This window comes from Mustela lutreola, chromosome 15 (assembly GCF_030435805.1).
Source record: "Mustela lutreola isolate mMusLut2 chromosome 15, mMusLut2.pri, whole genome shotgun sequence".
Lineage (NCBI taxonomy): Eukaryota > Metazoa > Chordata > Mammalia > Carnivora > Mustelidae > Mustela > Mustela lutreola.
Window position 1 is genome coordinate 69,366,515 of NC_081304.1, and position 20,977 is coordinate 69,387,491.

Here is a 20,977-nt window from a genome sequence, read left to right on the forward strand (position 1 = left end):
CCTGGGTGCTGCTGTTGTCCCCGCTGGAGGGAACAGAGCTGGGTTTAGACCAGGTTAGTGTTAGGGTTAGGGTTAAGAATGACTTAGGGTCAGGGTTAGGGTTAGACGTCTTTGGGGTCAGGGTTAGCGTAAGGTTTAGGGTGGGGTCAGGGTTAGGGATAGGTTCATGGTTAGGTTTAGGGTCAGGATCACTGTAGGTTCAGGGTTAGCATTACGGTCAGAGTCAGGCTCAGGGTCAGTGTTAGGCTGATGCTTAGGTTTAGGGTCAGGTTCAGGGTCATGGTCAGTTTTAGGGTCAGGTTCAAGTTTTGGTTTGGGGGCAAGGTCATGTCAGGGTCAGGGTTAGGTTTGGGACAGGTTTAGTGTCAGGGTTAGGGTCACGGTCAGTGTTAGGTTCATGGTCATGGTAAGGTCAGCTTTATGTTTAGGTTCTGTTTCATGAGTAGGTTCAGGATTGTGGTTAGCTTTAGGTTTACTAATCTGTTCAGGACCACGGATTGGGTCAGAGTTAGGTTTACAGTCAGGGTTAGGGTCAGTATTAAGGTCAAGGCCAGGGTCAGGTTTAAGGTTAAGTTCTGACATAGGCAAAGTTCAGAGTTAGGGTTATGATCAGGGTCAGGGAGAGGGTCAGGATTATTGTTAAAGTGGGGTTAGGTTTAGGGTTAGAGGTAGGTTGCGGGTTAGGGTTCGACCGGGGTAGGGTCAGTGTCAGGGATAATGTTAGGGGTTAGTTTTAGGGTTAGGTTCAGCGTTAGGTTTCGGGTCAGGGCCCGTGTTAGTGTCAGGGTCAGGGTTACGTTTAGGGTTAGAGATAGGTTCAGGCTCCCATTCAGTGTCAGGGTTAGTGTTAGGTTCAGGGTCAGGGTCACTGTTAGGGTCAGGGTTAGGTTTCTGGTCTTTGCCTGGGTCTGGGTCAGGGTGAAGTCTAGGGCCAGTGTCAGGTTTACGGTCAGGATCAGGTATTGGTTTAAAGTCCACATTCGGGTCAGGGACAAGGTTATGTAGTGGTCATTGTTAGGGTCATGGTTAGGTTTAGGGTCAGGTCCAGGGTCAGGTTTAGGGTCCGGGTCTGGTATAGGCAAAGTTCAGGGTTAGGGTTATGATCATAGTCAGGTATAGGGTCAAGGTTATTGTTAATGTTTAGGGTTAGTTCTACGTTTAGCGTTAGGTTGACGGTTAGGGTGAGAACTTGTTAGGGTCAGGGTCCGTGGTAGGGTTAGGGCTTAGCGTTAGGGTTAGGTTCAGAGATAGGATTCGGGGGAGGGCCCATGTTAGTGTCAGGGTCAGGGTTACATTTAGGGTCAGAGTTAGGTTCAGTCTCACAGTCAGGGTCAGGTTTAGTGTTCAGTTGATTGTCGGGGTCACTGTAAGGGTCAGGGTTAGGTTATCGTCATGGTCTGGGTCAGGGTCAGGGTGAAGTTTAGCACCAGTGTCCTTTTTAGGGTCAGGTTCAGGTATTGGTTTAAAGTCCACATTCGGGTCAGGGACAGGGCTCTGTACTGGTCAGAGTTAGTGTCAAGGTTAGGATTAGGTTCAGAGTCAGGGTCAGGTAAAGGTCAGGGCCAGGGTCAGGTTCAGGGTCAGCCTTTGGTATAGGGTCAATTTTCGGTTCAGTGTCACACTTAGGTTTTGGCGGTAGGGTTTCGGATTGGGGTTTGGGTTAGAGTTAGATGTAGGGTTATGGTTAGGGTTAGGGTTAGACAGCATAAGGTCAGAGTTAGGGTTTGGTTTAGGGTAGTGGTTAGTGTTAGGGTCAGGGTCAGCATGAGGTGTAGGTTCATGGTCCTTATTAGGGTCATGGTTAAAGTTACCATTAGGTTTAGGGTTAGAGTCAAGCACACTGTCACAGTCAGGAGTAGGGTTAGGGTCCGGGTTAGGTCAGCATCAGGGTTAGGATTAGGGTCAGGGTCATGGTCCTGGTTAGGTTTCAGTCATGGTTACGGTAATGTCAGAGTTAGGTTGAGGTTCAGGGTCCACATCAGGGTCAGGGTCAGGCTTAGGTTTAGGTTTAGGGTTCAGGTCAGGATCACAGTCAAGGTCAGGTTCGGGGTCAGGGTCATGGCTTGGGTCAGGTTTTGGGACAGGCTCACAGTCAGTGTCAGCGTCAGGGTCAGGGTTAATGGTTTCTGTTAGGGTTAGCCCCGCTCCTGGGTCATAGACCCATCCGTTCAGGGTCTCAGGATAAACCCTGGGCAGAAGGGTGTAGACCCTACACCCGATCCCACTTAAGCAGCCTTAAACTGGGGTGTGAACATGACTTGCCCACCAGATATCTAAACCCTCATCAGCCTGATCCTGCTTGGGGCATCTCCACCCACGATGGCATGGCAAGGTCCTCTTTACAAACAGACACACAGACACCCAGAGGCACTCGCACACACACACAAACACACACACAGACAGGGAGGAGACCTAGGGCTACACAATTGGATAATATGTGTGGGACACCTGACCCTGAGCCCCTGGTGTAACCTTTTAATTTTATTAGCCAAAGGGCCTGCTGCGTTGGGGAGACCTGATATGACTTGCCAGGGAGGGGACGTGTCTGGCGGGCGAGCTCTCTTTTATCTGCATCCTCTCGGCTTTAGTACAGCAGAGAACATGTCGCTTCCTTTAGGATGTGCCTAGAAATGAGCTGGGCACGGCGATTTTCTCTGTAATGGGGTGCCTGGATACGTGGGTTCCAATTCAGTTGGGCTCTGTCGTCAAGGAAGTGAGGTCACCACTGCCTGGGGGCTCCTTACCGAACTTCCTGCTCCACCAGAGCTCCCTGAGCCGCGAGTCCCCAAGCTGCTCAAGGCTCACACTCCACTCAATGCAGTGCCCATCCAGTGACCCCCATACAGCTTCCTCCCAGACCCTGGGAGGCCTGGGTGCAGCTGTTGTCCCCGCTGGAGGGAACAGAGCTGGGTTTAGACCAGCTTAGTGTTAGGGTTAGGGCTAAGAAAGACGTAGGGTCAGGGTTAGGGTTAGATGTCTTTGGAGTCAGGGTTAGCGTAAGGCTTAGGGTAGGGTTCAGGGTTAGGGTTAGGTTCATGGTTAGGTTTAGGGTCAGGATCACAGTAGGGTCAGGGTTAGCATTACGGTCAGAGTCAGGCTCAGGATTAGTGTTAGACTGATGGTTAGGTTTAGGGTCAGGGTCAGGGTCATGGTCAGTTTTAGGGTCAGGTTCAAGTTTTGGTTTGGGGGCTAAGTCATGTCAGGTCAGGGTTAGGTTTGGGACAGGTTTAGTGTTAGGGTTAGGGTCAGGGTCAGGGTTAGGTTCATGGTTATGGTAAGGTCAGCTTTATGTTTAGGTTCTGTTTTATGAGCCGGTTCAGGATCAGGGTTAGCTTTAGGGTTACTAATCTGTTCAGGATCATGGATTGGGTCAGAGTTAGGTTTACAGTCAGGGTTAGGTTCAGTGTTAAGGTCAAGGCCAGGGTCATTTTTAAGTTTAATTTCTGATGTAGGCAAAGTTCAGTGTTAGGATTATGATCATGTTCAGGGAGAGGGTCAGGATAATTGTTAAAGTGGGGTTAGGGTTAGGCTTAGAGGTAGGTTAAGGGTTAGGATTAGACCGGGTTAGGGTCAGTGTCAGGGATAATGTTAGGGGTTAGTTTTAGGGTTAGGTTCAGTGTTAGGTTTTGGGTGAGGGCCCGTGTTAGTGTCATGGTCAGGGTTACATTTAGTGTTAGAGTTAGGTTCAGGCTCACATTCAGTGTCAGGGTTAGTGTTAGGGTCAGGGTTAGATTAGCATCAGGGCTAGGATTAGGGTCAGGGTCTGGGTCATGGTTAGGTATTAGTCATATTTACGGCAATGTCAGAGTTAGGTTTAGGTTCAGGGTCCACATCAGGGTCCTTGCCAGGCTTAGGTTTTGTTTTGGGTTCAGGTAAGGATCACAGTCAGGGTCAGGGTCAGAGTCAGGGTCAGGGCTTGGGTTAGGGTTTGGGGCAGGCTCACAGTCAGTGTCAGGATCAGGGTTAGTGGTTATTGTTAGGGTTTGCCCTGCTCCTGAGTCATGGACCCATTCATTCAGGGTCTCAGGATAAACCCTGGGCAGAAGGGTGTAGACCCTACAAGCGATCCCACTTAAGCAGCCTTAAACTGGGGTGTGAACATGACTTACCCACCAGACATCTAACCCCTCATCAGCTCATCCTGCTTGGGGCATCTCCACCCACGATGGCATGGCCAGGTCCTCTTTACACACAGACACACAGACACCCAGAGGCACACGCACACACACACACACACACACACACACATACACACACGCAGAGACAGGGAGGAACGTAGGGCTACACCCATAGATCAGTAGGTGTGGGACTCTCTGACTCTGAGCCCACTGGCGTCACCTTTTAATTTTATTAGCCAAAGGGCCTGCGGCGTTGGGGAAACCTGATATGACCTGCCAGGGAGGGGACGTGTCTGGCGGGCGAGCTCTCTTTTCCCTGCATCCTCTTGGCTTTATTACAGCAGAGAACATGTTGCTTCCTTTAGGATGTGCCTAGAAATGAGCTGGGCATGGCGGTTTTCTCTGTTATGGGGTGCCGTGATACGTGAGTTCCAATTGCATTGGGCTCTGTCGTCAGGGAAGTGAGGTCACCACTGCCTGGGGGCTCCTTACCGAACTTCCTGCTCCACCAGAGCTCCCTGAGCCGCCGGTCCCCAAGCTGCTCAAGGCTCACACTCCACTCAATGCAGTGCCCATCCAGTGACCCCCATACAGCCTCCTCCCAGACCCTGGGAGGCCTGGGTGCAGCTGTTGTCCCTGCTGGAGGGAACAGAACTGGGTTTAGACCAGCTTAGTGTTAGGGTTAGGTCTAAGAAAGACGTAGGGTCAGGGTTAGGGTTAGACGTCTTTGGTGTCAGGGTTAGCGTAAGGCTTAGGGTAGGGTTCAGGGTTAGGGTTAGGTTCATGGTTAGGTTTAGGGTCAGTATCACAGTAGGGTCAGGGTTAGCGTTATGGTCACAGTCAGGGTCAGGTTCAGTGTTAGGCTGACGGTTAGGTTTAGGTCCAGGCAGGGTCATTGTCAGATTTATGGTCAGGTCAAGTTTTGGTGTGGGGGCAAGGTTCATGTCAGAGTCAGGGTTAGGTTTGGGACTGGTTTAGTGTCAGGGTTAGGGTCAGGGTCAGGGTTAGGTTCATGGTTATGGTAAGGTCAGCTTTATGTTTAGGTTCTGTTTCATGATTAGGTTCAGGATCAGGGTTAGCTTTACGGTTACGATTCTGTTCAGTATCACGGATTGGGTCAGAGTTAAGTTTACAGTCAGGGTTAGGGTCAGTATTAAGGTCAAGGCCAGGGTCATGTTCGGACGGGCTCTGTGCCAAGTGTACCAGTTGTACAACTGACTGTGTAATGGCTGAAACTGAGAAACAGTGGTGAAAGTATCAAGAGGCTCTAAGGTTTGCGAAAGAGCCAAGATTCAAACGATTACCACGTACACACAAGACAAAGTATGCAGATGACTGCTCAGTACGGAAGTAATTCAGAGTGTTACACTGTGGCATCAGCTGACCCAGATACAGAAGATTGCTGGAGTTCCCATCATGGACATCTCTAACCATATAGACGACACTGAGCGAATGCCAGATGATGATGGAGCCCCTCACTCCTATGTCTTAATAGAGTTCCTCAGCTCTCCTTTACCAACTTTTCCTGTTGCCAGTTCATACAAGCAATTCTCCTTACCCAGTTCCTCTGTTCTGAGCTATGGCTAAAGACACTCATTTTTTTATGTTTTGAAACTGATTTCTTGTACCATTGTACTTTTTGTTGCATCTTTTTATAAATCAGATGACCGCTCACAAGACAAAAAAAAAAAAAAAAAAAAAAAAAGGAATGGAAAAGATCAAAAGGGAGGACAACAACAACAAAAAAACAGTTCTTTTTTGCCGGGAACCCTTCTTACAAGTGCCAATCAGATAAACTATATCTGATGTTACATCGTCACAACTCCTCTATCATCAGGGAAAGTAGTTCACATAATAAAATATCTCTATAAAATGAGTTCCAGGCTTACATTCCATATTTGGTTAATTAGAATTTCATTACGATGTCTGTCTCAAACTGATGCGGAAGAGAATGGAATCTTCTCATCAAGACGTGACATCGAACTAAGAACCCACAGGGTAAGCACTCAGCTCCTGTGATAAAAAGATAGCTCTTGGGGATGGGTGACCCTGGGCAACAGTGGCTGACCTGCGGGCCTGCGTCTATCTGCCATCTGTCACTCTTCCCTCTTCCTCCTCTGTCAGCTGCTATCTCCAGCCACCGTCAACAAAGTCCACCTCAAACAGCCATCACTTCCCTCTGGTCCCATTTACCGTAGCTAAGCTCCAGGCCAGGCATCCAGATCACCAGCCCTGTGGGAACTTCTTTTAAGGTAAGAGGTGGCCCTATTGGTAAAATGCAGGTGCCAAGGCATGCTGACATTGTGCCATCTTCTGGGCTATTCTTAATGTTCTGATTGTCCCACTTCCCTCAGTTCCCACCTGTGGCCTCTGGAAAGGAACATATTACAGTAGGATTTCCAAGGACTGATGCGTGGGGGTCAGGAGATCTGGCCTTTGATTGGCCCCAACTAGCTGTGTGGCTTTAAAGGAAGTCATCACACCTCAGGCCTCAGTTTCCTTATCTGCAAGCCAGGATGGACTGGAGTCTTTTCTGAGGAGCCGGCAAAGATCACATAGATAAGCACCACCTCATTATACTAACAAGCAAACAGAAGGCCGGAGGCGAGTGATTTGCCCCAAGTCAGACATAAGCAGGCAGAGAGCAGAGCCGAGGATGGGACCCACATCTGCAGGTCACAGCTAATCAGCCAGCACAGTACAAACAGATCTGAGCAGCTGCTCATTCTTCCCCTTTTCCGTTTTGTCCATCAGAATGCATGCTCCCTGCAAACAAGGACACACAGGACCTGCTGCCTGTCTCAAAATTCCCAGTTCACCCAATTAGAACAGGGAGGAGCCTCAAGGACTTACCCCCCAACCCCAACACACAGTTCTTTTACCTATGGAACATGAGGGTACATACATTCACCGTCCAGAGGGCTCCTGCCTTCACTTCTCATGGAAAAGGTCATCATGTGCCTACCCGGGGTGCCAACGAAGCCACAAGTTCCAGAGAGGAACTGACACAGAGAAGTTCGAGGGAGGCAGACTGGCTCAGCACAGAAACAAACTGTCTACCAAGGAAAACTACCCCATGGGGGACTGATTCTCTTTGAAATATGTTCGAGTGCATGGGAAAATGGTTTTTCAAGAGCTGGTGGACTTACCAGTCACCTGGTACATACAAGATCACATCCGCATTCTGACAAGAGTGGCTTCCCTGCAGTGTAGACCAGGGGCCAGAAAGAAAAGGAAGGCGCATGGAGACTGGGTGAGAGGCTTCTACGGTGTGATGGCAAGGGCGCACTGCAAGGGTACGAGAAGAGATGGAAAGATGTATATGGACTCAAGAGGTTTAGGAAGAGAAATCCACAGGATTTGGTGTGACAGACTAGATTTTGGAAAGGTGACAGAGTAGGAGTTGACTTCTGGTTTCCCGACTCCAGGCTAAACGGATGAAGTGTTTACTGAGAGAGGCAATAGAATAAGAAAGATGGTTTTCAGTGGAGGAGGTGCTCATGAATTCCGTCTTGAACCTGATGAGTCTGAGGGGCCACAGACACATCCGAGAAGAAAAGTCAGCAAGTCCGATACACAGAACTGGTGCTCAGGAGGCGTGTGGGCCAGAGACAGGAATCTGCCTTACCTGCTGATAGGTGGTCATGAAGCTGCACAAAAGGTCATCTAGGGAAAGAAAGGAACACGGGGCTGAGCCCATAATTAGCATTCAGTGGCTACCAGGAGCATGACTTTGCACAGGAGACACATCAGAGAGGTAGAAGAAAGACAGGAAGCAATGCAGAGCATTTGGTCTACTGCGATGTCAAGTAAGGAGACAGAGAAAGGTCAGGTGCGCTGACTTAGAAACAGTTTTGGTAAGAACTCTTTAGTGGAACGACAGGGCCTGAAGGGTGGAAGGTGGGAAAGTCAAGTCAACCCCTGAGCACTGGCTGTGATGCGCGACAGTGACAGGGCAATACCTAGAGGTGGGGCAGTCAAGTGGGAGAGAATCAAACAGGAGCGCATGATGGGAAGGAGTGCAGGGGAGAGGATCCTCGCAGGCTCCTGGAAGGGCGGGAGGGCATGGACTCCGAGCCAGAGTGGACACTGAACCCGAGGAGGAAGGAGAGCCCCTCCCCGTACCAGGCGAGGAGGAGAAGAGGACAAATACAAGAATGGGCTCATGATCAGCAGGATGGAAGAGGTCCCGTGGGATGGCTGCTAATTTTTCTGTACAACTGGAGATGAAGTCATATGTTGAGATGGAAGAGGAAGGCTACATGTGATGTCAATAGCACACCCATGTAAATGGTCTAATTTATCTGTTATGCCACTTTCTCCCCCTACTACCAATACCTTATGTCCTGCTCATCTATTATTTGGCTGTCAACCCAAAGGATTTTCATATTTCTAAGCCGAAAAAGTATGATGTTGCCAGTGCCTCTGCCCCAGGTGACCCTTCTCCATCTGCCATTCCTGCACTTTGATCACCTAACTCTTTTGAATACCTTTCCCCTTCTATTTATCATTAGATCTCATAAACATGACTTTTTAAGTAGTCTCCTGCCACCAGTCAGCTCGCACTCAACAGATATGACCATGCAACTTCCTGCTGTAAACCTGACTGCAGCTCTACCGTGAAGACTGCATCAACGTGGACCCCTCAATGTATGCAGTGTCCAAGGTGCAACCGCAGCCCCACCCCATCTGCCTTTCTACCATCTCAGTCTCATTCCAAAATGTGCCAAACAAGACACCTATGTAGAAATACAACCCTGACAGCAAGCTCTCCACTCATTTCTGCCTCGGAACTGTAACTTAACAAAACATCTCTCTGATGGAAACACAAATTGCATATAACCTTTATCTCCAGCTCCCACATAGAAGATCAATACCACTTTACACAGAACAGCTGTTCCATGTATTTTCCTTCTATGTATGAAGGGGTCACGTTCATTAACACTACAAATTGCACATTATATTCAGAAATGTCAGAGCCTTGAAAGAATATGGAATTGCTGGCAATCTAGCCACTTTCCCAGTTTGCTCTCTTCCTACCTCTAAGTCCTACTTTAGAAGTGCTATTTTGAGATTTCTATTTTCCGAAGCTGCTTTGACCAAAGGCATTCTGTCAGCTCAGAGTGAGAAAGATGGCGGGGCGAGGAAGTGCGAGAAAATGCTAGTGTTAGGCCCAAAGAAAGCCTGACGAAGTCCAAAGACAGACAAGCTAAAGAGACTTCCGTACTTTGACATTCTTTAAGTCTGTGTGTGTGCCTTTTCTTCTTCCTATGACCTCTCTCCTCATCACGTGTCCTTCGTTAACAAAAGGTTTCTGGATCCGAGAATTCACTCTGTGCTCTCCTTCAGACACTCCATTCAATTTACACCTTTTATTACAGTTGCTTAACATCACCATACAAGAACAAGAGTACAATATACCTCCGTGTAGGCATCCCTACATATTAAAAATGATATGGCCACACCGCAGAGGATCCAGACATAAGCACTTTTAAAGCCAGAGTTTGGGAGATGTGATCTGAATGCAAGTATCAAAAAGGAACTAGCTGGTTAACCCAAAAAAGAAAAAAACATATTATGACTTGAAGCCATAAAAAAGTAAGAAATTCAAACTCTTTTCAGAATTTTAGGTACCTACAGAGCCAAAACTTTTTAACACTGAAACCAGCTACTAAATCCCAATCCTTAGAAATTAAACATATACGTTTTGATTGTTTAAGTACAGACCCAGAGGATACAGAAAAGAGATAAAGCTCCTCCTGGCTCTGATTCAAACCTTGGGACATTTTCAAGGCTATGTCTGATGAACCTTTCCTGTCAGTAAAGTCTTTTCAGTTTAAATTTCTATTCTGTAAGTTTATGTCCTACAGTTATCTGCTGCCAGCTTCAGGCTGACCTCACCAAGAGAAGTAGGGCAACTTTAGAAAAGCAGCTTGGTATGCTTTGTAGTACTGGACCAGAACCAGTAAGGACAGTGCAGTCTTTCAGATTTCTCATTCCGGGAGCTTAAGACAAAAGTCAGGCATAAACGTTAGGTTAAGCGCCTTTTTGACCCGATTCCTGGTAAGTACGTGTGTTCAGAGATGTGTTCAACGCACAGTCGCTCAGCTTCTAGGCACAAGGCACTGGGAGGCTTCTGTCAGGCCGGGGGAGCGGCGGTCTGACTGTGCCACACGGTACCAGAGGCGGGTCCTACGGGTCCGGGGCTTTTACGTTTAGCTCACATACTTGCCCTGAACTTTCAGGCCTTTTCATTCAATGTGCACGATTTCACAGGAGTGCTTTCTCCAGGCTGCACCTAGCCCACCCGAGGCCAAGAGACTCACTGCGAAGTGCAGTGAGGTCCTCGCCGAGGACCCGTCCGGGGCGGGGACAGCCCAGGAAGCCCGCAGGAGAAGCCCGAGGAGAGGCCCCGGAGGGCCAAGGAGGGCAGGCCACCCACAGCCCGGCTCCAGGGAGCAGAGCCCAGGCGTGCACCTTCATGAACTCGTCCTTGTCGAAGCAGAGCGAGTCCGGCCCCTTGGGCAGGTTCATCCTACTTCTCTCCATCCCGCCAACCGCCGCCTCTCAGCACCGACACTCGAGCGAGGAGGAAAGTTAGGCTGCGCTCCCCGACGCTACCGGTGAAGCCACTGGCGTTTCCACCACACAGAAGGCACCGCTTCCTCCAACATGGCAGCGCCCCCGCCGGCCAATGAAAGAGGACGCTGCAGGCCCGCCTCCGCCTGCCTCCGCCAAGAGAGGCGCGCAGGCCCTACTGTCGAGCCAGCAGGTGATGCTGCCCCCACATGCGGCGGAGGGCGACACTACAACCTCGCGTACGTTTCTGCAGGGCAGCCCCGACGCTGTTGATGCCTGGTGAGCGGGAGAAGGGAGGGCGGGGAGGGTCAGGGGCGCTCCCTCCCCACCTCACCCTTTCCCTCGGAAAATCGGCCTGTGAACCTCTTCCAGGACCTTCTCCTGTGATTGTCCCGCGGGAAGCATAGCGGTGGCGGGATGCTGGCCCTTTACTTCTTCCGCCGGTTGTCCAGAGAGGGGGACGCGTCCGGGTATCAGGCCTCCTGTCTCTGGGCGCGGAGGCCTCTGTGGGAACCCGGCTTCCGCCCTGAGCCCCGGCACCCACCCGCGAGCGTGGCTTCTCCCCCGCTGAGCTTGGCTCCAGCGATCTGTAGGGAGGAAGGTGGTCAGCTGGCAGCCTCGGGTCGTCTGGGCCGCTCCCAGCTCCACTTCAGCTCAGCTGCGGGGCGGCCACAAGTTTAGGTTCTCAGAGCTCTTAAAGAATCACCTCGCTACTGGCCGGCCGACAAAACGCAGCCTACAAGTAGATGTGCGAGCATGTTTATGTCCAGTCCGCTCTAGAATCGTGTGTTTGTGGCTAGCGTTGGTTCGATCGCCACACCTGCCCCCAATTTCCGAGACCCCCTCCTCCTCCTGCCGTCCACCCCACATTTATTTTAAGATTTTTCTTTCCTCTTCCCTTGCTCTTTCTCCCACTATCCTCCCCTTTAGTGGGAATGTCATGGTCAAATGATGATTCATTTCTCTTTTTTTTCTCCGTGAGACTCTGACAGCTCAAACCACAGATCTCATGCCCGCCCTTCAGGTTGCAGCTTTGCTGTAATAGCCCAGGACTGGGCTGCCCCTCCCAATGCTGTGATCTCCCAGAGATAGCATGAGCAGTCCTTAGAAAGGGATGGGACACATCAAGACAATGGCTTACAGTGAGTCTTGCATTCGAGTCACTCCAAACGGGAAACTGGTCACTTTTTTTAAAAAACGTGAGTACAGGGACGCCTGGGTGGCTCACTTGGTTAAGCAGCTGCCTTCGGCTCAGGTCATGATACCAGCATCCTCAGATCGAGGCCCACATCGGGCTCCTTGCTCAGCAGGGAGCCTGTTTCTCCCTCTGCCTCTGCCTGCCATTCTGTCTGCCTGTGCTCGCTCTCTCCCCCCCTCTCTGTCTGATAAATAAATTTAAAAAAATCTTTAAAACCTGAGTACATAATCTGAAACAATACATTCCCTAGCAGTGGGCCTGGCAAGGCCTTGTTGAGGAAAACGTTCCCAGTCAATATCCAGAGACTATGACAGGTAGGATGAGAGCTGGAATCTTATTTGGAGAATCAGAATAAATTGCCAGGGGAGCAACTATGCAAGTGCATTCTATGCCCTGTTGTGGTCATTTGGATATAGGGAATGAAATCCTCATTATTTGGTCTTTGTTTGTTTGCTCTTATTATGAAAATTCTCAAGCATACACCAAAGTGTGTAGAGCAGAAGGATCCCGGCCCTTCCGAGTACTTATCACTCTGCTTCCCCAACTGTTTCATAGGCCCTCCTCCTTCTACTGCCCCCAAAGTGCCTGTATTTTTGTTTTTGGGAGAGAGGGGAGGTCTGAATATATTTTAAAGTAAATCCCAAACATCACATCATTCCCTGCTCCCCAAATACCTTGGTTTACACATCAAAGAAGGAGGAGGAAGAGGTGGAGGAGGGGAAGACTGAGAAGGAGGAGGGATGAAGAAGAGAGATTGCCGCACAGGCCTACTATGCCAGAGTCAATACGTCTAATAAGCTATTCTGATTGGCTCTGAGAGGCATGACTTTTAGCCTCTCAGACTTGTAGGGCCACAGTGCTAATAAGCGACAAGGGCAAATTCAGGCAGCGTAAACAGCAAGGCCCACACTCATCACCAAGGCACCGAGAGGGGGGGCAAGGGTGCCAGACTGACGGAACAAAGTTTTCTGGGAACCCCCCTGCCCTAGAAGTCCAGATGAGCGAGTAGTTGAACTGTTTTTTGCCTTCATTGTCATTCCTTTCTGAAATTATTGCCGGCCTTTGGTAAAGACATGAACCTGAGCTTGTGCAGCCTGGGGTACTGATCTTGGGGTTGCTGAAGAGAGTAGGTTCCAACAAAGAATGAAAATCCCTGCTGCCTGTTCTCCTTCCGAGAGTCAGGAGGGAACAGTCAAGAGCCCATACAGTTCACTGCCACTTGGAGCCCTGGCTGTGGCAGTGGCGTGGCCCACCAAAGCCAGGAGCAACAGGCAAGACCCCAGACCCCAAATGCTAATGGAACACCCTGGGGAGGATGAAGGAAAGGCAGAGAGTCAGCGGAAACCTTCCCAAAGGACATTTCCCTCAGTTTCATCTGGGAGCTGACACTCAGCTGGTACACACCCCTTCAGCCACACAAAGTTTGGTAACTAGCCTCTGGCCAGAACCTGCTGTGTGTCTCCCTACCCTGAACCCTTCCCAAGATCCCTACCATGGCCTCGCGATCCAGGCACTGGGCGTGTAACACTTGACTCTGCAGGGGTCCCCGGGCCAGCTTTTGGTTAGTTAGTTGTCCGCGCTGTTAAAGATTTGACTACTGTTACATGTTTGACTCTCGTCTTTGGTGATGGTACCTATTTCATAGGAAATAGAAGCTGGAATCCAGGAAACAGGCTGGAATGAAATTAAAAAGTGGATACAAAGCTTCTAATCAGAGCCAGACACAATCGGCGATCAACTATATCCCAGTCTCTCCCCTCTTCTCTGATCTGTACTTTCCTTAATGAGGAATGAGACTTTAAGTTGACTTTTTTTTATCTTCAAGTCTCTCTCTCTCTCTCTCTCGATTCCTTAACTTCCCTCTCTTGCCTTCATTTCATCCTAGAACTTGTGCCCACGACTTCTTTTCTAAGTAAATATTAACCCCCTTTGACTCTGAATCTCTGGAAAATTCTCAGTTCCCTATTTTCGCTGGCACTGTGACAGGTCCTCATTTCTCCTTCCCACTCCTCTCTATTTATAGTTTTCACATTTTTTTTGGCAGGTTGGCTACAGAACACTCAAAAATTGCAAAGAGAAATGTTGTGTTCTGGACATTCGCCCGAGCATTTTTTTCCAATATTGTCCTTATGCTCTTCTGATCCTCTCTTGAACTGTTGGACTAAAGCAGCTGAGGCTTCCACCAGCAACCAGAGTCATCCTGTCCACTACTGTGGGAACAGAGGGTTTCCATTTAGAACTGCAGACTGAGCCTAAAGTCTGGTGGCCCTTTGGTGACAGGATAGCAGGTATGGGACAGGTGGGACATGGAGGACAAGCATCATGGTAGAGGTCTCAATTCGACCAGGAAAGCTCACAATGAGCCAACAGGTCCATTTCAACATCTTCTGTATTTTCCTTATAACCTGTTTAATTCCAGAGTGGATTTGAGATCATTTAGTTTGATTCTTAAATGTTTCCCATTCCAACCGGAAACAGACTCATCCTACGGGCTCCCAAATTCTGCCTCATCTTCCTAATCAGTTAGTACCCCAAATTGGGTATGATAGTGACAGAACATACTTCCATGTGTATTTTATAACAGACTAGTATTTTATTAGTTTTTTTTCAAACTAATAAGAATGATAAGGGTAACTTTTTTTTTCTTTTAAAGCATAGGCAAAATCACGAAAGACAGGTGTTGTCTCATGTACCCTTCTGGGCTGACCAATTCTATGGGATATTCTGTGCCTTTCTTGTCTTTGAGCTATTTTGCAACTCTATAGATTGTACATAATTGATGTGGATGCAGATGATCTTGTCTAGCTATATGTAAATGAATTTTGTCCACTGGAAGTACAGTTGACCCCCTTTCCTTTGGTAGAAGGCAGTTTTGCATCCATTTGCATTCTATTTGCATATCTATTTGCATCTATCAAAGCAAATTCGTTTAAGTATTACTGATTGTATATGTGTCTGCCTTGAGATTCTTGCTTGAATGGTGGTAACATCTTAGTGGTTCCCGAGCTAATGAATGAATTAAACAAAATCCCTTCAGGCATTCATCTCATATTTGTAAAATGGTCCTTATTTAATCTTTTCAAGAAAATGATACACTAGCAAACCATGACAAGATTCTGGTAAATGAAAAGTGCAATGAAATCAAATCGGAATGAATTTTAGAATTACCTTCAATGTGGCCCACGCTATGCCAGAGGCAGAGAATGAATGAATCTCAAAGACATGGCTTCTGGCCCCCAGGAGTTACAGTAATCTGTGTCAACATTGGCATGCCTGAGAAATGCATGTGACATTCCCTTCAGGGTTTCCCCGGTGGTTCAGTTAATATTTCTCTTCCAAGCTACCCTCTCTTGTAGTGATATCAACTGTGCCCTTGGTTTCAGCTCCCATTCCCTAGCCAACATCTCTCCCACTGATACACGACCATCTGTTTCTTTCCTACCCACCAGGCCCGTGTAACTGACTACCTACTCATGCTATTTCACTGATGCCCCACCTGTGCCTCAAAACCCAGCATGTTCAAAACTTGATTCATCATCGTTTGTGAAAGAATGGCTTATCCTCTTTTGCTTTGTTTCTTTAGAAATGATTCTACCAATGCCAGCGGCATGCACCAGAAACCAGGAAGGAATCATACAGCTGAGCCAACCTGCTGTACTTTAAAACACTTGAACACAATTCTCCAGTGGATACTCAACCCTGGCTTCAAACTCCCTTGTCTCTCCGGTGAGTTTGCTTTCCTTCCTTCAAGACTTGCCTCAACAATCCCTACCCCCACCTCTTCTGAACTATGTCACCTCACTCCCAGCTCCTGTCCTAGGGATGAGGGAGCAGAAGGCAAGCTTAGGACAAAGCAGAAGCTGGCGCCCTACACCCTCTCCCCAAGCCATATGTGTAACATTCCTCATGCACTCCTGGCTGCCCTAAAGGAAAAACGATGCTTAACTGATAGAGATCCCTGTCCTGCAGGACAGGAGTATCCCTCCATCTACGAATGTCCTAGTGACTTACAAGGAAGGAAGAAGCTTTCTCATCTATAGCCTGACTTCCAGACACCCATACCTCAGTTTCCGGAAGCCCTAACATCACCCTACCCTCCATAAAATTGAGGGAGGCTAAGGAGGAGGGAAGTGTAATAAAACTGAATTTCTTCTAAGCCCAAAGCCCACTGACAAGGATGTGTGATAGGAGGAATGTAACATATCTCCAGGAAACTCCCGACTGTCTTCATGCTTTCCCTCATTAGAGGCAAAAACAGCCTTGACTTGACAATAACCAGGTCTCCCTTATCCTGAAATTCTTCTTTAGCATATGACAGTCCTTCTGGACACCCCCTTTGTCCTCACCTTCCTCAGCTCCCAGTCAACCATGCCTCTGTCTGAGCAGCTCTTTCTGCCCTTGGGTTCTGTCCCTGTGTTTTAATAAAACCACCATTTGCACCTAAGACGTCTCAAGAATCCTTTCTTGGACATCGGCTCTGGGCCTCACCCCACCAAACCTCACCTGTGTTCCAAAACTTCATCACTAGTGTCACACTTCAAGAAAATAAAAGCCCTTTGTGCCGGAATTCCCTTATCTTACCACCACCCAATCAAATCTATACCTACATTTGTATCCATTTTTAATTTGTTTTTAGACATTTACTCAACAAATATTTAGTCAGTACCTACTCTGTGCTACACAGTGCCTTGAGTGTTTGTAAATCTGTGGTGAACGACACAGAAAAGTCCTTGGCATCATGGAATTTACATGGTAATTGGAGAAATGTACAAGAAGCACAGAAAGAGTTGAAGACAGAGCAGGTTTATTGAGAAGAGCAGACATCCCCAGCTAGGGTTTGTTCTTCCTTGTGCCTGGGATTTGTTCCTTCCAGCCCTCTCCAGGACTCCACTCCCAGGGTCAATATCAAATTCTTGTTCCAATGGATCCTTCCAGTCAGAAGACAAATGACCTTTTTCTTAAAAACAAAAGGAAAAAACCCAAAACAAAGACTTCCTTTAACCTTCTACCTTCCTATAACAACCTCCATATTTCTCTCCCCACCTCATTCCCAGCATAGCTTGTAAAATATTTGTCTACACCTGTGGGTGTAGGGTACCATGTCCCCAAGGGTAGTTGAAAAATCTCTATAAAGAATCCTTATGTGCAGATCATTTTAAGGGAGTCCATTTCCAGATCCAAACTCCATGTGTGCTCTGTAGGATAGGTGATATGCCCATTCTTGGGTCTGATATCAGGATACTCCTCTCCTTCCTGGAAGATCAAGACACTCCTCTCAGATCTTATTAGAGTGTAGGACTTGGGCTGATACCAAAGTTGAAATACCAGTATTGTTTCAAATAATGCCCTTCTGTGGGCAGTCCTGGGGCTCCACCTTTAGAGCTTACTCTCCTTATTAAGGGTAAAGGTTAACATCGGAAAGGGGATTAGGGCAGATGTTGGAAGTGCTCAGAATAACAATCAGTTTTGGTTAGTGACACCCATTCCTTCATATTTAAATTAAACTACATATTTTTAGGGACATAATAGGGAAAAGCACAAGTAAGGATTTTAATGGTTTCATTCCATTCTAGTATGGTTTGGAAAATAAAATAACAGAAAATGAGACTGTTCTGCTTTAAAAAAATCAACTTGTAGCAGGCAAATTTTATTCCAATAAAGTCGAACCTTTTCTTTCTCATTTTCTTTTTAAAGATTTATTTATTTATTTGGTAGAGACACACACACACACACACACACACAGAACACAAGTAGGGAGAGCGGGGGAGGGAGAAGCAGGCTTCCTGCTGATCAAGAATGTGGGCCTTCATCCCAGGCCCCTGGGATCATGACCTGAGCCAAAGGCAGCTGCTTAGTGACTGAGCCACCCAGGTGCCCTCTATCTCATTTTTTAAATATTTAATATTTTCAACACCTAGTTAATAAAATATACATATATCGTGATGAAAAGTTTATGATTAAAAAGTTTCAGATGTCCACTTAAAAATGTGCAAGGTGTGTGAATTCTCATAGGCGGTCCATGCACCATACACGCCTATCACTAGCAAACGTGGATGTACTCGGTGTCTCTAGGTTCCCGCTTCCTTAGTGCCCTCTTAATCACATGGTTTCTCTTCCTACCATCCTGGACCTGTATTCTCAATTTGCTTCTCTATTTCATCTCTGCCCCTTTGAAGAGCTTGATTCTGGGTCTTCTGTAGCTATGCGTTCGCTCTCTCTCTCTCTCTCTCCCTCGATCAGTCTTTCGCAACCTAGCACTATTGATACCTGGTGGGTGATTCTCTGCTGTGGGGCTGTCCTGTGCCCTGCAGGACAGTTAGCAGCATCTCTGGTCTCTAGCCAGTAGATGCCAGCAGCACCCCCCCCAAGTGGTGACCACCAAAAATGTCGCCAGATATTGTTCAATCGGCCCTGGGAGCAAAACTCCTTGCCTCCCAGCCCCAGTTTTAAAAACCACTGATTTGGCTGATTCCATTCAGCATCATTGATTTAAGTTCTTTGTAGAAGCTGAAGGCTCTGAAGTTAATGTCTTTAATCCTAATCCGCCCTTGGAGCTGAGAATCACATGGCCAGCTGCCTGCAGCATATTTCTCCATGAATATGTAACAGGAATCTTATTTTCACCAGGATTTCTATCCTGCTCCCTCCTCACCTGCTCCTGTCCCAGTCTCCCCATCTTAGTAAACAGCATCCCCACCTCCTACTGGCTAAAGCCTCAGCCCCTGGGATAAATTCCCCCTTTCCCTTTTCTCGTATCTAATCCATCAGCAAAACCAACTGATTTGACCTCCAAAACAGAAGTCAGACTTGCTCACTGCTCTTTATATCCATTGCTCCCATTTGAATCCAAACCCTGAAAATTTTTTTGCACTTCAGACACTGTTAACAGTCATTGGTCCCACGACTACACCTACACAAATATTTTACAAGATCACTAATCACCACCAAATTGCCAGATCCAATGATTAACTTTCAGATCTAAATGAATCAACCTGTCAGTCCTATAGACATAGAACTCCCTCCACTTCTCTGGAAATATTCTATCTTTTTCATCGTGATGTTGGCTCTCCCTTCCTCTTCCACACTGGTCAGTGATGATGGCTCCTTTCCTGGCTGGGTTTTCTTGAGCTTCCTGACCTTTAGACATCAGTCCTGTGCTCTGGGACTTGGACCTTCTGCTTGAGTTTTCTGTTGTGTTAAAAAAAAAATTCAGCTGAGTACATTTTAAAGAACCTATTGGCTTTATTCAATGATTCACGAAATGGGCAGCATCCTGCTTTCAGACTGAAAGGAGCTCGGAGGAGCAGTACAAAACGAAAGACTTTTATAGGCAGAAGAGAGGAGGAGCAAGGAAGTCACGTCAGGCAAACAAGGCAGGTTGGTTATGGCCAGGTGACTTGGCTTCTGGGGATGGCAGGGGTCTGAGGGAGTAGGGATCAGGTGGTGTCTGCTTGCCTGGGCTCAGATTCCATTTCTGGGACAGCTGAAATCATAATTAATTCTGGTTTGGGGGACATGGGGCTTAGCATAAGCAACTCCATTTTGGGCCTCTTGTTTTGTTTTTAATAGTTACTTCATAACAAATAATAACAAGTTTAGTAACTTTAAACAGCTCAGTTTACTATCCTACCATCTCTAGCTGTCAGGAGGCCATAAACAGCTTAACCAGGGTCCTCGGCTCTGGGTCTCAATCAAAGGAGGAGAGAAGGCGCCCACCAAGCTGTGTTCTCACCTGCAGGTTCCACTAGGGAAGGCTCTGCTTCCAAACTCGCTCGGGTTGTTGGAAGAACTCATTTCCTTGTAGCTGTGTGATTTGGGGGGCAGCCCATGCTGGGGTGGTCCAGAGAGATTCTCCAGGCTATTAACTGGAAACCATCCTCAGCCCCCAGAGGCTGCTTGCGGTTTCCTGCCATATAACTCTCTCCACAGGTGATTCTGAATTTGGCTCTTTGCTTCTTCAAGTCCAGGACAGCCTCTCACTCCAATCAGTAAAACAGTCTGATTTAATATAATGAGATCATAATAGTGACATCTTCTTACCTTGCCAAATTCTATTGGTTAAAAGCAAGTCCTAAGTCCCATACACACTCCCATCCATACTCACAGGACAAATACCAGGGGACAGATATCATGAAGCTGCCTTATCATGTTGCCAAACACACCTCTGTCCATACTCACTGCATAGGTAAGCCCACTTCTTCTCGGGGCTTGAACCCTATGTCCTAACGGTGCTCATATTTGTGCCTCCAGCCTGGACCTCACCCATGAATGCCAGAGTCGTGTGTTCAGCTGCTGGTTGGGCATCCCCATGTGGATTCAGCCCCCATCTCCAGAACCAAACACCTGTTGCCCATCAAACTTGCTTCTCCCGTCGTCTTTCCCATCTTAGCAAGTGGTAACGTCACTGTTCCAGGGCCTCAGGCCCCCCAAACTGTAAAATCATCCCAACTCTTGTCTTTTCCGCACACTCCACACTTAATATATTTACAAATCCTGCGTGTTTTGTCTTCAATATACATCCAGAATCTCCCCCCTTCTCCCCACCCCTGCATCTACTGCTCTGGTCTGGGACAATACCCCTTCTCACCCAGATCAGTGGTCCTCAACCAGGAGAGTTTTGTGTATCTGCTCCTCCGCAGGGGATTTTGACAGGGTCTGGACACACTTTTCTTTGTCACAACTTGAGAGTAGGAAAGGGCGCTCCTGCGATCTAGTGGTCAGTGCACAGGACAGCTCTCCATAACAAAAATTAATGTGGCCCCAAATGTCAGCAGTATAGAAATCTCAGTCTACATTAATGCAAGAAGCATCCCCACCCCACAACCCCGCAAGTCCGTTCTGCACACAGCAGCCTGAGTGATTCTTTTCTTTTCTCTTTAAGATTTTATTTATTTATTAGACAGAGCGAGAGAGAGATCCATGTAGGCAAAGAGGCAGGCAGTGGGAAAGGGAGAATCAGGCTCCCTGATGAGCAGAGAGCCCAATGCGGGGCTCGATGCCAGGACCCCGAGACCATGACCTGAGCTGAAGGCAGAGGCTTAACCCACTGAGCCACCCAGGCGCCCCGATCCTTTTCTAATCT